Below are 17214 nucleotides of genomic sequence, written 5' to 3' on the forward strand. Positions count from 1 at the left end.
TAATGTATATTATAAAGAGCATTTATTAGATTGACTTTATGAACAAGGGTTATATATTATATATATGTTATATATATTATAATCAATACACACATACATCAATCCTGTTCCTCTAGAGAACTCTGTTGATAGACTCTCAGGTAAAATTGCAAGGGATTCATTCACAAATATCAAAGGTTGCTTTATTTTGACCCACACCCACCAAGTTAATTACTTCTCTCATGGTCATGAGCAAAATAGCTGCCCCTAAAAAAAATCTTACAGGAGAAAAGATTTATCTTGGCTCCTGGTCTCAGGAAAATAGTCCCTTGTGGAGGGGGAGGTGTGCTGGAGTGGCTCGGTCCAGGCAAGAGGAGCATGGTATAGCCTCTCACATCCTGGCAGATAGAAACCAGAGAGCTCAGCTGGAACCAGAGCTGAGCCGTCTTCAAGGCTCACCCCCAACAACTTACTTCTGCGAGGTAGGCCGTGGTTCCAGCTTTCCCAAGTAACACCATCAAGGGCACTAGGTGTTCAAACACATGAGCCTGTGGGGGGACATTTCACATTCAAGCTGTAACAGCCTCAAACAGAATTCTATGACTCAGAAAACTGTGACTCAGTGTAGAATCACTAGATGGTTTTTGAACCCAAATACTTGAGACCCACAGTGTCTCCTAATGTCCTAGGAAGAGTGATGGAGCTAGAAAGCCTCACTTTGAAACCATGTTCATAGAAGTAAATGTAGACATGCCAAAATCAGAGGTAAAAGCTTCTCGGGAAACAGGATATTTACCTGGATTCAGGGCATCTCAACATGATTCCCTATTGATCACTACTGGAAAACAACTGGATAGACACCAGGAGAAGGAAGTGACTGAAGTTAATATAACAGCAGTGAGACGAATCCCCTAGGGTGCCACCTCTGGGGAGACCACAAGGGGAATATATCGCTGCTGAGTTTCTCCAAAAGTTGCAAACCTGGATTAATCATGAGGCTATGTGTCATGAGTTTAAATATTTAAAACTTGTACAAAATAATTCATCGGTACTCTTAAAGATGCTGAGGTCATAAAAGATGAAGAAAGGCTGAGGAATTGTCAAAGATCAAAAAGAATAAGATTATATATAAACTAAATCCAGTTCATGGTCCCAGATTGATCCCAGAGCAGGAGGTGTAAAAGACAGCATTGGGACCACTGGTGACTATTTGAATATTGGCTGGGAATTAGATAAGTTATTATTTTATATGAAAGAGATTGTCCTTGATTTTAGAATATAGACTATATTAGTCAGGATTATATAAAGGAACAGAACTCAGATAATGAATGTGGAGGGGATAAGGGAGAGAAGGAGAGAGAGAGAGAGAGAGAGAGAGAGAGAGAGAGAGAGAGAGAGAGAGAGAGAGAGAGAACCCATCTATGTCTGTTTCACACTGGAGAAGCTGAGAATCCAGTAGTTGCTCAGTATGCAGGGCTGGATGTCTCAGCAGTCCCAATCTGGCATTGAGGGCCTGGAGAGCTGCTGGTCTTCCGTGTACATGGGAATACCAAAAAAGTTAGCTTCCATGTCAGTGACAGAATGTCCCAGCGACAGGATAGATGGTCTTGGCAATGAGAGTGAGGGCAAGCAGGCAACAGTCATTTCCTTCTTCCTTTCGTCTGAGCTGCCACCAGAGGTGCCATCCACATTTAGGGTGGGTCTCCCCACTTTGAATAATGTGATCAAGAAAATCCCTGATAGAAGTGCTAGCAGCTTGAGTTTTAGTTGTTTCCAGATGCAATCAAGTTGACAACCAAGATTAGCTGTCACACAGACAATGGAGTATTTAGGAGTAAAGGATTATGGACTCCGTAACTTACTCTTAAGTAGTTGAGGGGAGAAATGAACATTAAGATAGAATTAATCTAGGTATCAGGAATGTTTAAGAATGAATGAACCCAGGTAAAAGATATACTTCATTGTGACATTTTCATACATACATGTCATACTTTGTTCTAATTCATCTCCCTGCCCCTCTCATGCTCCCTCCCTGCTCTGGCTGGCCCCTGTCTTCCCCCATATTGTCCCCTCTTCTGATTCCTTTACCTTCTCTTTTCTCCTCATTCCCTTAAAATCCCTTCCTTCCCTCTCCTGAGCCCCTTTCTGATTGTATCACACACACATGCACACATAGTACACAAGTGCATACACACACATGCACACACATTTATGTAATTTTAAACCTAGATTCTACAATTTTGTCTTCCTGAATCCACTTTCCTGCAAGTATGTGATGATTACTTTATATGAGAGAAAAATAAACAATTTTTCTTAAGTCACTGTAAGTTTCCATTACACAATTTATCACCAAACAAATAATATCACCAGGCTTGACCTAGCTTTATAATCTCTATGATGCTCAGGAGCCAGCTCACTCCTCGAGGGTGACTGCCATTGCTGTGTCCTCCTGAACCTCATTGTCTTCACAGAGTTCCAGTTGAGGAACATTTTTGGAACTAACAAAGTTCATATATGTACATATATATATGTATATATATATATAAACAACTTCAAGATGTTACCTGTAACAGCTATGAAATAATGTGTTCATTATTCTGTGCTAAAAATATGACAGTAAATGTAATATTTGACATTAAAAATAAATATTTGATAAAAAAATTAGTCTTTTCCTGGTCTTCCAGTTTACTTAAATTATAAACTTTCTGTAGTTGGAGAGTTTCTCTCTGGGATCCGCCAAGCCCCTGCAGTCCTGCAGCCCACTTATAAAATAAACACATGCTTATATTATTTAAATTGTTTGGCCTAATGATTCAGATTTCTTGCTATCTAGTTCTTATATCTTAAGTTAACCCATATCTGTTAGTCTATAAGTTGTCATGTGGCTCGTGTCTTACTGGTACTTTACATCTTGCTTTTCATGGTGGTGGCTGGCAGCATCTCTCTCCCTCAGCCTTCCACTTCCCAGAATTCTCCTCTCTCCTTGTCCCACCTATACTTCCTGCCTGGCTACTGGCCAATCAGCACTTTATTTATCAATCGATCATCCACAACAACTTTCCTATTATACTTTTACTTCAATAGTATTCTTAATTAAAGGATAATGAAGTAACATGACTCAGCATGACAGGCTGAGTTAGGCTCAGATATAAAATCCCCAAGTCCTACTGGCTTATAAAATCAAAGATTTGTGGCAAGGGAGATGGCTCAGTTAATGTATTGCTTGCTGTATAAGCATGATGACCTGAGTTCACTCCCCAGCACCATGTGAAAAGGTGGCATGCGGTGACTCAAGCCTGCCCAGCACCAAAGAGGTAGAGTTAGGACAATCCCTGGCTCTCTGGATAGATGCCTAGATGAATTGGTAAGCTCCAAATTCACTGATAAGTCCTATCTCAGAAAGTAAAGTGAAGAGTGATGGAAGAAGACATGTGACCTGGCATTGACTGCCGGCCTAAACACACACACACACACACACACACACACGCACGCACGCACGCACGCACGCACGCACGCACTCACGCACGCACACTCCACAAGGTTTATTTCAATTTAGTAGAGGCATCTTCTCTCTCTCTCTCTCTCTCTCTCTCTCTCTCTCTCTCTCTCTCTCTCTCTCATGCACACTGCATGAATAAGAGTCTATGGGTGCTCCTGCCCATGCGCACACATCTCTCTTTGAATCAGAAGTTCAGGATCCTGGCTAGGCTGGCTGGACAGTGAGTTCCCAGGATCCACCTGTCTTTCCTTCCTACTCCTGGGATTCCAGGCATGCAGAGCCAGGCCTGCATTTCCACATGGGTGCTGATGATCCAGGTCAGGCGTCTTCCTCAATCACTCTCCATCTTACAGTTTTGAGACAGGGTCTCTCAGTGCCCAATGAAACATTAGGTCCAATCCTTTATCACCTCAGGAAAAATGCTCCTCATGCCAGCCCAGCAAGCACTCTCACCCAGTTATTCTCTTTCTCTCTGGCTCTATGCCCATTGGTTCTTAACACTTCTAACCAGGAGTGAGACATATCACTTCTGCTTATATTTTGTTAGCTAAAATTAGACAGCTGCATACTCAACCCAAGAGGCCAGGAAGTAAAACTCCACTTCATACACAATATGGAGACGCCAAAGCATGGAGAACTCCTCTGACCTCTAGATACAATGCTTCATCATGATGTTGACCTCATGATTTCCCACTTTAGTCTTCTCCTGAATTTGTTCTCAGTTATTTTTAAGGCTAACAGATTTCTTGATTAATAGAATTAGCCAGCTGTATTTTGTTATGGTTCTAGGAAGGGAATTTTTCTTGAGGTGATAGCAGATTGGACTTAGGGCTCCTGTTCAGCTACATTTGATTGTGAATATCTGATGATGGAGTCAAGTCACCTTGGACTTTCAAAGTCTCATTGGTGTAGTCTGATGTGTTATCTTAGGTCTGTGGGAGAAGTAGGCAGGACTCTTGGGAAGTCTCCAAAACACAAGGAGGCCACAAAAACCTTCCTTTCACAGACATACTCATTTGAGAACAGATTTTCTCCCTGTCTTCCAAGCAAGACAATATATTGTAAGAGGCTGAATACAAAGAAGACATGGGAAACCAGGCATCTTCTTAGGCCAAAAGTTAAAGAGATTTGCAAAAAAAAAAAAAAAAAAAAAGTTCTGAAAAAAATATTTTTGTAATATATAACAAATATGTATTATCTAGTATATAATATGTTTAATATAATCTATAATATAATATGTAACATACATTAGATAACATTGTCTCTGTAGAGATTATAGAGATCAGTAGGAAAACCTAAAACTTGTATTTATGAATACAGGATCATTGTGAGGACACATCCCCTTAAAAGGGTTTAACTGCCCTTGTTGAAACACCAAATTAATTGCATTTCTCAATTATAAGAAAGTATGTTGGCCGGGCGGTGGTGGTGCATGCCTTTAACCCCCTATCTGTGAGTTCGAGGCCAGCCTGGTCTACAGAGCAAGATCCAGGACAGGCACCAAAACCACATAGAGAAACCCTGTCTTGAAAAAACAAACAAAAAAAAGGTATGTTCAGTTAATCTCCTGAATAACATTTGATTAAAAAAAAAAAACAAAAAACTAGTTACTGATTGGGTTATATAAATCAACAAATAGAAATTTCATTAAAGACAGAAAATAAAATTAGGCAAATTCATGTTCTCACCTACTGAGAAGAACAAGCGCCAGGTATTTATAGATGCCAATCCCACAGGCTCAACAGTGTAAACACAGCCTCAAGACTTTACAACCTCTCCATCTATTTGCTTCAGCGTGTTGGCTCAGGAAGCTGGCTCCTCTCGGGAGCCTCACTCCTGATGTCAAAAATAGCCCAACCGTGCTTCCCTTTCTGTAGCCGAGGAAGCAGCCTTCCCAAAGACACTTGATTCCTTGACATCTGCACAGCATTGGGGTTCGGTTAGCAAGAGTGACAGTGGGAAAATGGCGACTGGATGACTGACCGATAAGATCTTATTCCACTGTTGCCACAAATGAGGTGCCTCGTTGCAGTGACTAACAGTACCACAAAACACTGGGCACAATCCTAAGTGTTACCAAGATCAGAGCTGCCTGTGACTCGGTAGTCACTGAGAACCCAAAGCATGGCTCAGAGCATTACAGTTTGCAGTCATGTTTCTTAAATGCTCATAGACAATTCACCCCTAACATATGCTCTTCAACAATAAAACATGGTTCCATTCAGCCTCACACGACCACACTTTTGTTTACTTACTACAATCATCATGTACTTGTTACTGCTGACACATCCCATCTTTTTTTTTTTATTAACACAATTTTTTATAGATTCTTCGGGAATTTCACACTATGCATCCCAACCCCACTTATCTCCCAGTCCCTCCATACCCACCCCTTGCTCTTGTAGTGTCCCGCCCACAAGTAAACTAAGAAAGAAATAATAAAAGTAAGATAAAAGTAAAAATAAATAAAAATAAAATAATAAAAAAATAAAAAATGCACAATCTCATCTTTTAAATGTAATGCTTTCAGGTGAAAACTAGGAGTCATTTATTCATTTAAGAAATATAAATTTTATTCTATAACCCAAATAATTCTCTAGTTTAGGTCCCTAATAAAAGTCAGAAACAACTGCAGAGATATATTATCCAATACAGCCTTGTTTTATTTTTTTCTGAAACAGCCCACACACCATCTGTCTCATTGACTAATATGAGCCAACCAGAAAAGGAATGTATTTTCTATGATGGTTTTTGCTATAGTTGCAATAATGTATAGATTATTTAGGAAATGGCCCTTTGTCAGTTTCCTTCAGGTCTCAACTTAAAATCCCTCGGAGGGACCTTCCCTGACTACCCTATACAGAAGAGGCCTCCTCTGGTGAGTTCATACCAAATCTGTCTACTTTTGTCTGTAAAACTCTTGCTGATGGCCTGTGTGCATTTGTGTACTTCCCATCTTCTCCCTAGAGGGATGTAAGGACTGGAAGGCATGCTGGTCTTCTTCTGTGCTGTACATTCCATACTTATCACTCATCATGCCTGATCAATATTTGGTAACTGAGTCTACTTTTCTGCATGGTCTGTCACTGAAACATCTTATGTCCTGTACTGAAAGCAAACTTTAAGATAAAAATTTCCTGCCGGAGAAACCTGGTGCTAGGGAAATTCCCCGGAATCCACAAGGACAACCCCAGGTTAGACTGCTAGCAACAGTGGTGAGGGGGCTGAACTAGCCTACCCTGGTAATCAGAATCGTGAATACCTTAACAGTCATCATAGAGCCTTTCTCCAGTAACTGATGGAAGCAGATGCAGAGATACACAACCAAGCACCAGGCTGAGCTCCAGGAGTTCAGTCGAAGAGAGGGAAGAGGGATCACATGAGTGAGGGTGGGGGGGAAGTGGGGGGGGTGGGAGGGAAGTGGGGGGGTGGGGGGCGGGGGGTGAGGGGAGGCATCAAGATTATGATGGGGAAATCTACAGAGACAACTGAACCAAGCTCAAAGGAGCTCACGAGCTTTAGACTGGCAGCTTGGGACCTGCATGGGATGGGACTAGACCCTCTGCATATGGGAGAGAGATGTATAGCTTGGTCTGTTTGAGGGGCCCCTGGCAGTGGGATCAGGATCTATCCCTGGTGCATGAGCTGGCTTTCTGGATCCCATTACTTGTGATTGGATACCTTGCTCACCCTTGATGAAGTGGGGAGGGGCTTGGTCCTGCCTCAACTGAATGAACCAGGCTTAGCTGACCCCCCCCCCCATGGGAGGACTTACTCTGTTGGAGCAGGGAATGAGGGGTGGGTTGGGGGAGAAAGGTGGAGGGGAGCGGGAGGAGGGATGAGAGGGGGATCTGTGGTTGATATGAAAAATGAATTTAAAATTATTTTAAAAGAATAAATAAATAAAAATTTCCTACCATCTATGGTATTTTGGTTAATGATACTTAGTGGTATTGAGTTTTAAATTTACATTGTTAGTATAAATTTAATAGAAAGTATCAGATTTGCAAAATAAAATAAAATAAAATAAAATGTAGTTTTATAGTGGGAAAGATCAGTTTCTTTTTAGGTCTGTGGGTAGATTTTTTTGCACTGTGTTTTATTCTAAATAATTTATCATGTATGAAAAATTAATCTGTTTGAGACTAACAGAGAAGTTGAAAAAATATCTAGAAGTAGAGCCTTCAAGAACCCAGTTATTTATCTGTTCAAAACTGAACTTTTGCAATTTGTTTTTATCTTCATGAACTTAGGATTGTAACCGCTGCTCATTAACAGTCTCTTTGTCTGCATGGTTTGAATAATACACAGTCAGCTGTAACTATAGTATGAAGCATTAGCTATTCTGTGCCTTCAAATATTACTTATTCTTGTAGTTATTAACTGAGTAAGACAAACACCCCTCCCCACCCCACCCCCGCCCTGCTCACACATCGTAAGAGCCCAGGGAAGTGTGGCTGTTTTCAGTGGAGGCATTCCCATGCATGAGTGTGATTAGCACAGACTTGCTAAGTCTCTCTCTCAGCCATCTGTGAGCACCTTCTTGCTTTAAAACAACACACACTAGCTCTGCTCAGTTCTAAGTCAGTTTTTTTTGTCACAACTGTTATCTTCGTCTTAAACCTGGGAACATTCTCCAGCGCCCCAAGCTTCTAAATGCCATCTTAGATGAAGAATATGGTCCTCCAACTGAGAAAGATCTTCATCAAATCAATTATCTCAAATGAAATGTTATTGCCATAAAATGCTGATCGCCAAAGTTTCATCTCATCTGTAAAGTGGGGAGAAAGGGGGATGTTTAGGTTGGACAAGTGAGTTCTGAGCATGTTCATGTGTCTAATCCCCTCACAACCTAACAAGAAATTCACATCACTTGGGCTTACTGTTTGCTCTTTAATGCAACCTCCAGACTGATATAAATGCTTCTTCCATGAGGGTAGCCTTGGTGTGAGGTCCTAGGCTGGCAAGCCAGTAATAACTGAGACTTGACTGACAGGACTTGACAGTGAATAATGAGCCACTCGGGTCCGACCAAGGTTGTTGCTGCAGACCCAATACCCTCAGATTTGAAGGACTTGCTCTATTACCTTGACGGATTAGGCAATTCATGTAGAGCTTCCAGACAATTGCTGCAGTAAAGGAACCTAGACCTGCCTGGAGACCAGCACAGACACAGGCTATACTTTGAAACAAATACCAATGTCATCATAGGTATCACAACCATGTTCTCTAACAAAGATACAAGTGTAAACCCTGATCTTTTAAAAATGGGTTATTTTAGCATTTATTCTTGTGTATGTTTGTGTGTACACTTGGGTGGCTGAAGAGGCCAGAAAAGGGCATCAGTTTCTCTGGAGCTGGAGATATAGGTGATTGTGAGCCACTAGTTGTGGGTGCTGGGAACTGGAACTCAGGTCCTCTGGAAAAGCAGCAAGTGTTCTAACCGCTGAGCCATCTCACCAGCTTCCAAGTCTCATATTTTTAAAAACTGGCAAATCTGCAACATTTAAAACAGGGTTGATTATTTAGTTCATCATCAGGCCCAACCTGAGAGCAACCAAGAAAGAGACCATCCTTTAATATCTGCTTATCATTTTGCATATAACTAAATTATATAACTATACAAGTTAACAACACTAAATTAATTCGCAGAACTGTGTATCTGTCACAGTTCAATTTCACAACATCTCAGTTATCTCCCAGAGAGAGACCTCTCATACCCATTAGGTTTAGGGGTTTGTATTCAATTGTTTATGTTTTCCAGGAAAACATAATTATGTAATTAAAACAGAATACCAAAAATGTTAATATATTTTACTCAGTTGGTATTCAGATAGGAATGAATAATTTGCCTGGCAAGGCACATATCTCATGTGTGCAGTGTTGAAACAAAAGTCTGGTTTCTTAGACAGGTGTACAGTCTTCCTTACCTGTACAGTCTTCACAAGACCACGAAGAAGAGATGAGTACAGACTGCCCTCTGATGACTGGTGAAGCTGGCATCATCTGGAGGCACATGGTGGCGAAGTGGCAGTGAGTCACGGCAATGCCCCATTCCTTCACACATCTGTTTGCAGCTCCATTTGTCAGTGGGGATCAAATCATACCCTGTGAGGTCATCCTGTCCCTGGGGAAGTGTGCCACAGCAGGCCACATTCAAAGTGGATGATTAGTTCAAATTCTGATTTTAGCTTTTTGTTTGTGTATTCCTGACACTATTCATGCTCATCCTGTTCAAAGTGTGGTCTTGCTGTCTTCCTGGCTCCCTCCTTGGGGACCATCCCCTAGCACTTCACCTCTGGGATAAACTCCCTTTCTTTCTCATATTAGTCCTGCAATAATAAAGAAACAAACAAGAAAACATGTTAAGCACACATATGTAAATTGATAATTTCTCTCTGGTAGAATATAAAGCTTGGTGGCTTGGATGTTTGTGAAAATGTAGCTTCCTGAAGTATGGCAGTCATGATTTTTTTTTTTTGTTCGTGAGTGGAGCCTAAATTGTAGGAATTTGAACTAACCACTCACTTTGAATGTGGCCTGATGTGGCACACTTCCTAAGGGACAGGATGACCTCACAGGGTATGACTTAATCCCCACTTACAAATGGAGCTGCAGACAGAGGTTGTGAGCATGTCTCCACTACTCATCTGTCTTATGATGGCAAGGGCAGGGGAGAGATGCTCCCCTCCCCCATCAACACCTGAAGCAGTTTGGAGAGCTGGCCCTGAGGTCATACAAGCTAGAGAGCTGTCCCTGCCCACCAGGCCCTGCACCTTGCCTGGGCAGCACAGTAGAGATCATCCTGTTGGTGGAGGTGACAAACTGCTCCTGCTGATATGAAAGCCGGAGAACTGGCCCCGGCCCTTGCTCATTGCTGCACGGGGTGAACTAGCCAGAGCAATGCTGGAGGGCTCACCCTGGTGGTGAAGACAATGGGGGGGCGTGGAGGGGTGGAGGGGTGGAGGGGTTGGGAGTGGGAGGTTAGGGGTTGAGGGGGTAGAGGAGTGGAGGGCGGGCTTACCAACCCTGCAATTAGCCAGGCCCAGAACCAGGGTTATGTGTTGGCTCATTTCAACATCTACCCCATCTGTGATCTGCTAGAGTATGGGGAGCAAGGTGTGTGTGTGTGTGTGTGGGGTGTCCTGTTGACCCAGGGCTGCAGGATCTCCAGGACACAGGTCACCAAGGGAATGCTAAAGAAGAGTTCTAGTGAGGCCCCAGCATCAGTGGTGTAGCAGAGACCAGGGGCCTTGAACCAGACTGATGCTTCTTTGCAATAAACAGCTGCATGTAAAAATAAAGGGGTTTACTGCATGACTCACTGTGTCACAGTGCAGCTTCCACGACGAGATATTCCCCTTCTTCCTTTTTTCCCTTTTATTCTCTTAAATTTTATTTTGTTTTATTTAGGGGGAGGGAGATGGGTGGGATCGGGAGGCGTGATATGAAAGACACAAAGAATTTTAAAAAAAGAAAGAAAGAAATGGAGCAGCAAACAGATGTGTCTGAAGGAATGGGGCATTGCCGTGACTCATTGCTGCTGTTGCCACCATGTGCCTCCAGATGATGCCAGCTGCACCAGTCATCAGAGGGCAGTCTGTACTCATCTCTTCTTCAATGTTTTATGAGGACTGTACAGTTAAGAAAGTTAAGAAACACCTCCATAGTGGGTGTTTAATAAACGCTTGAATAAATGAAGTTTTTAATATTTCAGTCCTTGTAGATTATGGAGGTTGGTCTCTAGCTTGTGGGTGTGTTTTGAAGAGCATGTTTAATATGTTATGGAGAGCATGTACTGCAAATGTGCTGGTGGGGCTCAACATGAAATTCTAAAACCTAACCTGTAACATGTGCATGTTAGACTACAGAGGGTTATAAATCTGCATTTTTATAATATATTTGAAGCTTTATTACATTTTAATTAATTGTGTATGTGTGTGTGTGTGTGTGCATGTACATGCATGCATGTATGTGCATGCTGGTGGAGGTCAGAGGATAACTTAGTTGCAGAAATGGGTTCTCTACTTCCACCATGGGGGTCTCAGGGATTGAAGTCACTGAACTCAGTCCTTACCTGCGCATCTCAGCAGCCCTTTGTCTAGCTATTTGATAAGACTTTATATCCTCACGCTAAATCAAGCTTAAGACGTATGTGCATCCATTCTAAAATAATAAATATGATGTTCCTGAAAAGTATACAAGTGTTCTTGTACTCTGGAACAGCTTAAAATTAACACTCCCCTTTGTGATTTATCTATGTGAGCCTATCTTTGATGAAAATGATAAGCTGTGCAGAAAAAAAGAAAAAACAATAAATAAAAAGAAAAATAGTATTTTCCCCATGGGGGACTTAGCTTCAAGTTCCATGCAAATAGATGGTTTAATAAAAAATCAGTGTAGAAATGAAAGATTTAGGATTTTTGTAGTTCTTGTAATCTGTATTTTTACTTCTCAGTTTAACATGAACTTGGCCAAGCATTACTCTTGCTATATTTTTATTAACTGGCTCTCTCTTTTCCTTCTGGGGATGCACTGTTCTCAGGTTTATATATGCCTGTAGTTGGAAGTTTTTCTGTGTCCCACCCAGCCACACAGTCCCTCAGCTGCTTATAAAGTAATCACACAGAGGCTTGATATTATTTATAACTGCTCAGCCATTTGCTCAGGCTTATTACTGACTAGCTCTTACACTTAAATTAATCCATAATTTTTATTTATGTTTAGCAACGTGGCTTGGTACCTTTTCTCAGTTCTGCCTTGTCATCTTGCTTCCTCTGTGTCTGGCTGGCAACTCCTGATTCTGCTCTTCCTCTTCCCAGCATTCTCTTCTTCTGCTCACCCCGCCTATACTTCCTGCCTGGATACTGGCCAATCAGTGCTTTATTTATCAATCAATCAGAGCAACACATATTCACAGCATACAGAACAACATCCCACAGCACTTCCCCTTTTCTATCTAATCAAAAAGGAGGTTTTAATTTTAACATAGTAAAATTACATATAATAGAACAGTTATCAAGCAGGAATTACAATTACAATATCTAGTCCATTTATATTTGGTAAAATTAAGGAAAATATTTTATCATCTATCCTTTATTTGTGAGTCTAAAGTTTCATATCTATCTTGTATCATAACAAAGGAAAATTATAACTGTAGCTATTTAGTCTTCAACTAGATCAAAGATCCCAGAAGGATATAATATTACCTAAGTAAACAGGAAATGCATTGTAAGCAACTTCCAAAAATCTAGAATGGTGGAGAAGGCTGGCTACCTGGACAGTCACTCAAAGTTTCTCTGCAACATTGGGGCATCATTCTTCATCTATAGGCCTAGAATCTCTCAGTTGCTTCTCTCTGTGTCCTGTAGAATGTTTTGCAGTCTCCTCTGCAAAGCAGGAACCTGAAGGACCATCTTGCCTTGTTTTGACAAATTTAGTGGTCATTTTCCCATGGGTCCTGCATGTCCAGTTGATACAACATTTTGTCAAGCAGTCCAGGCAAGAACAGTTTCTTGCCAAAATGGCTATTTTGCCAAGAAGATAAACTCCATATGGAGTGTCTTTGATGCCCATCTTTTTTTTTTTTTTTTAAGTAAATCAGTATTGCCAGGAGCAGACATGTTTCATTGTCCAGGAAAGCCTAAGTTTTTAAAACATCTTAAATGCCATATTCTGTAGGTCTTTGAAGTGTTTGAAGATTGACTACCTAATCGAAATATATCTATGCATACCTAGAAAACTTAACTAACATGACTATAAGTTTGATTATCATAGATGACTAATTATTAATCTGTATTTCTCAACTATACATTACAATTTCAAATGAGCTGCACAAACAAAATACTTAAAACAAGAGTAGAAATATACATACAATATAACAAAATTAACTTTAAATTTGTATCAATAAACTAAAATCCATAGCAATATAAAACATTTTAAACAAGTTGCTGCTCTTTAAAAGCAGATTTAATAATCTACCCTTTCATCCTATCATATCTATAGCCTACATTTCTATATCATATGCCATTACCACACTCTCCCCCTCCTTCTCCACGCCAGATCTATTCACCTTGATTGTCAACTTCTCAGGTATTTGATGGCTACCAAACACTAATTTCCAACCTCATGAGGATCTTCTCCCAGAGTTACTGACCTCATTTCATCCTGAGGACCATAGCCATCACTCAGTACCTTCTCTCTTGAGGACCCTCCTCTCCTAATCTGCATTTTCCTTCACTCTTTTTTTCTCAAGAGGGTACCCTCAACACTCTTCATTTCTTTAGCCTGAATCTATAAACCAACTTGCAGGAAAAAGCTTCTGCCCCTATGCATTCAAACAATTCTAAAGCCATATAGACTCCAATCAAACCAACACCTGTCATCATTTTGTTGGCTTTTTTCTTCCTTGTTGGAAGTCTTTTACTTCGTCTTCCAATGTCACTGGAACCTTGACTCACTTTTACTGCCCCCAGTCCTCTTCAGTGCTTTGTTGTATGCTGGCTCATTTAAGAAATGTCACCTTCAGAGCTCTGGCCTTGGTTTGCTCTCACAAGCTACAACATTTCCTCAGGAAACTAATCAATTCCTATTGTTGATCACCCTTTGTTGATGTTCCCACATTTAAGTCTTTAGTCTTAAGTTCTCTGCTGTACCCCAGTACTCATATCTCTGGTTGCTCCATGAGTATCTTCATCTATATTCATCAGGACTTCTCAGAAGCCACCAGATCCACCTGAGTTCTTGTCCTTAGTGTAACTGTGTTTTGCACACAGGAAGGACGGTGAACTGCATATCTATTCAGCAGCATCAGGGAGAGATGGTCTCTATATGCTGGTTATTTCTGTCTTTCCTCTTTTAAAAAATATGGTGGACATGTATTTCCCTTCTCCTGTGAGACCAATGTGTCATCTCACTACTTTAGGAGAGTTAAGTGTTTTGGGGGCAATGTGTATCACTTTTGGCACACAATTTTACTTGTGTCTCCCTGTTAAAATAGCTGGCAACAGTCCAGAGATATCAAGCTTCATCAACTTGCCTCCAAGAGCCAAAAAGCTTAGAAGCCAGTCTTCCAGTAGACAAACAGGATGTATGCAGGATGACTGAGAAATTTAGCCCCACCCCACCTCTACGTTAAGCTTGTGAAACTTTGGAATTACTTCTTACTAACCTATTGACCATTCTATCCTGACCGATTGAAGAACCAGTATCAAATTCATTATTTTGTTTTCCCTCTCTGGGTCATTTAAAAAAACAAAACATGGAAGTATCTCTTGTGCTCTGAGTCTGCTGTGGTCTTGTCTGCCTGAGCCAGCACCACCCACCATTCCACTCTCCTGCTGATCATCAGTCTTCCACCAGTACTTACAGAACAAAGTCAAAGTGTCTGAGCACAGCGTATTAGATTCTCAACGACCCACGACTGCCCTGTCTCTTTAGCCACATCTCTGTGTCAGCAGTCTCTTCTCCTCTTACCTGGTTACCACACACACAGACAATAACATTCTTCAACTGATCCTTCTAGAAATCCCAACTTAGGTTTCATTAGCTCTAAGTAGGCTTTCCTAATTGTACCTAAAAAATAAACTAAGTCCTCCAGACCTTCATTTGCAAATGTAAAATGTTCTTCAGAAATTAAATATCTTCTTTAAAAAAGTCATTGGTTTGGCAGCCACTGTCATGACCATAGATTACAATCTTCCTGAGTAAGGAGAGAACGTTTAAGTCATTGTATTAAAAAATATCATATTTAGTACATTGCAGATGCACCAAAGATATTTATTTGACTTGAATAGGTCCCTTCATCAAATAGGTCATGTCTGTAAGGTCATAATACTTGTATTACATTTATTTATGTAGTGTGTGTGTGTGTGTGTGTGTGTGTGTCTATGTGTATATATGTGTGGTATGTATCTGTGCATGTATAATGTGTGTATGTGCACGCTTGGGTGTGGAAGTAGTGTGTTCTCATGCCACTGCTGTGTGTGGTCAGAGGACAATTTGTGGGAATCAGTTTTTTCCTTCTACTGTGCAGGCTCTGGAGGTCAAACTCAAGTGGTCAGGCCTGGCCGCAAGCATCTTAACCTGCTGGGCCATCTTGCCAGCAAGCCATAATATTTTTTAATCGTTTTTATCATCTGCCAAGAAAGGGCTTACTGTGTACCAGACATATAACAATCATTTAATCAGCTTTGTTACTCTAAGCTGTTGAGTCAAGCAGTGGGCTTCTATCGTCACTGATGGATAGATCTCATTATCTAAAGAAACCAGATCTCTTTCCCCTGGCAGTTACGTCATTGCAGCCTCCCAGGTAAGAATTAAACTAGTTCTTTTCTTATGAAGTAACCAAGTGAATAGAAGTGGTACTACAGTTATATCATTGCCGTCTCCTAGATAAGAATTAAACTGGTTCTTTTCTTATGAAGTAGCCAAGTGAATAGAAGTTGTACTATAGCTTACATCAAGAGTTTTAGTCTGCAGTGTTCGAGGAAATTCAATTCCATTATTTAAAATGTTTTGGAAAGAAATTATAACATTTACGTATCACCTCTACTTTGAAACAGAACCTTTTTTTTTTTTTTTTTTTTTTGGTTTTTTGAGACAGGGTTTCTCTGTGTAGCTTTGCGCCTTTCCTGGAACTCACTCGGTAGCCCAGGCTGGCCTCGAACTCACAGAGATCCGCCTGGCTCTGCCTCCCGAGTGCTGGGATTAAAGGCGTGCGCCACCACCGCCCGGCTAGAACTTTTTTTAAGCCAAGATTAATGAACCTCTACAGATAAAGGAGGAGTAACTTCCAAGAACTAGTACAGGAAGTATAAATAATTTGTCTCGTATCATAACCTTCCAAGATCTTATCAGCTGTATCTTCCCCAAACTACAGAAGGATTGTCTAACTATCTACTGATAAAATACCAAGCAATGGCAGAGGTGTAGAGATGATCACTCAGGGCTTACTGGAGAGAGATGACAGCAGTCTGGAGAGAGTCGTGAGGATGTGGGAAGGCACTGAGACCACATGACAACGGACTCTGCCTCTCTTGGCTGTAACAATCAGGTTTTCATAATTTATCTCTTGTTGCTGAAGTGTGTCTGTCCCCTTCAAATATCAGGCAGATTTTGGACAGAACTTACTAACACAGTTTTTTTATAAAACAGTACATTTATTATTGATCCATATTTCTATACACAGAGACACTTGGAGTTTGTGTGTGTGTGTGTGTGTGTGTGTGTGTGTGTGTGTTTGTGTGTCTGTCTGTCTGTCTGTTTGTTGTTCCAGAGGGAAAAAATAAAGGCTATTCTTTTTTTCTCCTTACTCCATATCCCCGGTTAGAACACAGGCTGCTGCAGAGCCAGCTGCACTTGCTGAAGGCCAAAGAGCTAAGCCAAGAGGCAGGCAATTGCCAGCCCTCGGCAATTTTGCAGAAATACACAAAACGTGTAGAATCGCTTAATTCTATCCCCTCCTAACCTCTTCACATGGAAATTGGCTGCTCAGGCACATGCTGTTTTTCTCCCAGGCCGTGTGTCAGGGGGGCTATTAACACTCGCTCTTGCAGCCGGTTCCCGGGCCATTTGGGATGTGCACGCGTTCACACCAGTGCACGGCCCGCGGTGCCTTCACGCGCTGCCGTTTTGTTTATGTGGAGCGGGGGCAGCCCGGGTGCGAAGGTCTGCAAGCGCAGCGGGCCGTGGGGACTAGATAAAGCCCGGCTGCCACACCGAAGCGGTAGCGCTGC

General features: G+C 41.3%; 1 long non-coding RNA gene across 2 annotated transcripts; it reads right to left on the minus strand.

Annotated features, from left to right (window-relative positions):
• Nucleotides 1-8754: 8754 nt before the first annotated feature.
• LOC131915249 (uncharacterized) lies at nt 8755-17212 on the minus strand. 2 transcript variants are annotated; one of them, XR_009380302.1, is made up of 3 exons: nt 16947-17212; nt 9409-9810; nt 8755-8975 (listed from the first exon to the last, which is right to left on the minus strand). It is a non-coding gene; the product is annotated as an uncharacterized LOC131915249 (long non-coding RNA). The 2 variants fall into 2 exon arrangements; XR_009380301.1 differs by lacking the exon at nt 16947-17212 and adding an exon at nt 12222-14318.
• Nucleotides 17213-17214: the final 2 nt, after the last annotated feature.

Source organism: Peromyscus eremicus, chromosome 7, assembly GCF_949786415.1.
Source record: "Peromyscus eremicus chromosome 7, PerEre_H2_v1, whole genome shotgun sequence".
Classification (NCBI taxonomy): domain Eukaryota; kingdom Metazoa; phylum Chordata; class Mammalia; order Rodentia; family Cricetidae; genus Peromyscus; species Peromyscus eremicus.